At 32.6% G+C, this 4,135-nt stretch overlaps 1 long non-coding RNA gene across 1 annotated transcript; it reads left to right on the top strand.

The window, feature by feature from the left end:
• The first annotated feature begins 1,334 nt into the window (after window positions 1–1,334).
• Window positions 1,335–2,319, top strand: LOC128210248 (uncharacterized). The gene is made up of 2 exons (XR_008257129.1): window positions 1,335–1,385; window positions 1,645–2,319. It is a non-coding gene; the product is annotated as an uncharacterized LOC128210248 (long non-coding RNA).
• Window positions 2,320–4,135: the final 1,816 nt, after the last annotated feature.

Genomic DNA, 4,135 nt, shown 5'->3' with positions numbered 1-4,135 from the left:
GTTCAAGTGGAAAGGTTTTCCATGTATGAATCATGCTTATAAACAGTGTCTTAAACAGGCGAATTCGAATTACTGATTTTTAACTTTATATAAATACAGTGTCGATAATTCGATGTAATAAAATAGAAAAAAATGTGTATTCTTTAGTTTACTTTAGCACAGTAAATTGATATTGTACAATTTCAGTTCGGTTTTGTATCATAATGCAAGAGTGAGCTAGACGTTTTCAACAGTATTCCACCATTTAATGAAATATGATATACCACACTTCTGGGAAACTTCCTATTTCAGCCTTTCCGACAAATCTTCATTACGTAATTGAATTCGTGGTACGTTGGTCACTCCTTGGATTAATAAGTAACTAATGATGACAATTACATCACTAATGTCATTCTCGTAAACATTTCAATGGCCTCAATAGTTGTGTTCTTCAAAAAACAATACCTTCGAGGTGCTAACTTTAAATACCCTTTCGTGAGGCCAACTGGATGTATTGACAAATTACTTTAAAATATGGTCAAGGTTTCTTTTGTGATTTTCTATGAACTCAGTTATTTTTTTCGACCTTTTTAGCAACGAATTTACCCTCTAATTTCATTTAACTTATTTATATGCCTTTTTCATTTGGACGTTTGTTCTTACTTATTTTTATATATTTCGTGTAATTACAATTTTCTTGTTACTAACAAAGTGATTGCTCACACATAAAAGTTTTGTCAATATTATGTTAACAACCTCCAGCAGTGTTGACCATCGTCAGATTGTCAAATGACTGTGTCTGCCTGTCACTATATTGAACAATATGGAAGAATATGTCTTTCGTGCACTGCGCTTGAAGATGCATGTCTTAAGCTTGAATGTCAATTGCATTTGGTGTTTGCATTTTGGTTTGTGCTTAAATCGGGCTAATTCTATTTTTGATGATCAGTTGAACATAGAGCGGGCTAACGCAGCAGACGGGCGGATCCTTTTCTGTAGATCGCAAAGATTTGGTTCTTACATATACAAGCATTTGAGCAAGCAATACTTGAAGAAATATGCTTATTCCGAACCAAAATTGCCTAAATATTCTGCAGTGACAGTCATGCAATCTTAATGAAATCTTGCTGCAAATGTTTATTAGATATTGCTGTGATCCAAAAGTGTTCGTTACAATATAAGAATTATATTTGTACTTAATATTTACACTGAATCACGATCTCCATCACATGGTTTTCCCAAACACGATAAATGAGTAACGTCCATGAAGAAACTATGGAGCTGTATCTAAATTTAGATAGTAAAAACCTGAAATGTATGCTATATATACCGGCGTAGACATGCTTAGTTATTATTATTAAGATGTTCAATAGTATATACGACTTACAGTTTGTCTACAATTCAAAGTACGTATTGATTATTAAATATAAATTGACTAGTGAAGTAATGTTACTTTATAGAAATGTTTTCATATATCGATATATAAATATATTTATTTATTCAGTATGTATGATTGTGAAGTGCTAGTTGACATATGATTGTCACGTAAGTCAGAAATATGATAACATAAGCAAGAAACGAATGCCTGATCGATAACAAAGAGTCTAATGCTTTTTGAATCAAACCAGAAACAGGTATTTGTAATTATTTACATTGCTTTTACAGGAAATGGATTTCACGAAAACTATCATGTTGCTTCTGGTGATTGTGGCTCTGACGTTAACGTCAGCTGGTCGTCGCCGCAGAGTTTGCCGCTTGGATATCGCCACCGGAAACTGCGCGGAGGTTGTTGGGCTACGGGGAGCGCTTAAGGGAGTCGGACTGTGTCAGAGACAGGGCGGTAAATGCATTCACTTTCAAAGAGGTGGCACCATCAGGTGTGCGTGCATCGAGGAGAAACCGGACATCGTGAGAATGTTTTAGTGTTGTTAAAGATCAGAGGCAGTTTCGCAAGGAGTTCCAAAGGCAGTTGTAAAGCAGTGCAGTACTAAAATGTTGAAATGATATTGTGTTCAAGAGGATATGTTTCTCTCATATATACTCGAAAATGGGATTTGTGAAAAAGGCAAGCATTATCACATGTACCTGTTACACGGAAATTTGAATCTAGTTATGTAAATATTGCATTTATTATTTTATCTATTTTTCTATGATTGTGATCGTAGTGCCATTGTTCTTTGTTTATTCTACATTTGTAGTTGAGATTATTTTATCACTTTTACATATACTTATTGCATACGAAAGTGCCAGTCCAAACGTATCATTTTACATTGCTATTAAATATGTTAAGTGTTTATATGAACGTGTTTGTGTGTATTACATAATAAAATGTAAATTTCATCTTGTTTTGTTGATATTTTGCATATTAAAGTGCAGTAGTTTGATGGGAATGCACTCTTGCTTGGTGTCATATGACCTGTAAAGTTGTATTGACATTTAATTTAAAATCAAACACAGGTTTTTTAAAGGGGTCACTCTTACATACGATCTAACATACAATAACTATGACTTACCTTAGTTTTACAATGTCAGAAAATCTCGAAATGCCTAAATATCTGACAGTAAAACAACTTCAATGTGATCGAGAAATTTTGAGTACGAAAAGCATGCCATGAAAAGTGCCCAAACGAAAAGTTGCAACAAAAACATGCAGCCTATAGTAACATGCACATTACCCCACCAATATTTCAATTACAACCAGAAACACAGCGATCTGGTTCACAATTCAACACTTATTACAGTACCGGGACAGAAAACCTTGATCGGGAGTACATTCCATTCAAGTGACTGTCAGTGAATTGTCTAGTAAGCCTTGATTCAAAACATGAATGTATAATGCCTTTATATTGTTACGCATATAAAGCATATGGAAAAAACGCAGAAAGTTTGGAAAGGAATAATATTGTTAAAATACGCATCTACAATAAAGATATTAAAAAATCCGATGTCTTAGTATTGTTCACTATCGTCAATTGCTGGTATTTAACGCCAAACTTCAAATGTTCACAAAATAGTAGTATAATAGCTTCACTTTAAACATATTCTGTAAAAAGTACATTTTCAATTTTTTCAGTGAAAATAAACCCACTATTAAACAGTTTCAACTTCACAAACAACTTGGCATGCTTTTATCATATTTTTACAAGAAGCCAATAACTAGCTTAAAAATGTTGCTTTTTTCTAATCTGACCGAAGTAAATTAAGTTATAACATTTATATGGTCATTTAAGTCATTTAAATATAATTTAGTTTTCAAAAGTAAAAGCAATCACGGTCTATGACTAGTCTAAAATAATAAACGTGTTATACGGGATACTTATACCTAACGTATTAACGGGTTGTTCAAAATATTTAAATTGTTTTTAGAGAAGTATTTAATGTTTGAAATAGATAATAAAGGTTAATATTCATATTTTACCATGTACGTGCAGAAATGTTTCGCACAAAACAAGCTTTTAATGCATTATACACAGAATTTACCTTTCCAATAAAACGAAACTTGACTGACACAGACAACAAATATGCCAATCGTAACAACTCTGCCATCTCCAGCAAACTTCGCGATAGACCTCGTAAATACAATCATAACAACTCGGCCATCTCTGAGGTGTTCCGACTAATGTAAAACTGTGAATCGCCGCCTTGCAGGTGCCCTTCATGTATATATAGTGTTATGCTTTGACAGAATGAAATGCAAAAACACACATAAAACTCATAATTATTCGTTTCTATATTTTTTTTATATTCGTTTAATATTTTTAATATTTTGTTTGTGTACGGGACTAATATATTAAAATAACATTATCTGGTAATATTTCTTGTTTTTATGATATTTTGGTGACGCAATATGCCTTAACCCGGAATCACGATCGGAATAACTACCCACTTTTGGTAACAAACAATTTGTACGTGGAGTATTTGCCATATCAAAAATCGTAAAAAAAATCAACGTACAATTATTTGGATTAGGTCTATGACTATTTTCCTTCTATTTTTGCGTAATCTCCAGTAAATGATACAATAGCATATGCATTTTACATTTGATGATTGTATGATCACGGTTTTCAATAGACTATGACTTTATAATACATTAAGTTATTTTCTATTTTTTATAATTATTTGCATGCGGACCTAAAAACGGATACTATTGAAAATG

Source organism: Mya arenaria, chromosome 12 (genome assembly GCF_026914265.1).
Source record: "Mya arenaria isolate MELC-2E11 chromosome 12, ASM2691426v1".
In the NCBI taxonomy this organism is placed as follows: Eukaryota; Metazoa; Mollusca; class Bivalvia; order Myida; family Myidae; genus Mya; species Mya arenaria.
This window is presented reverse-complemented; position numbering and strand designations above follow the sequence as displayed.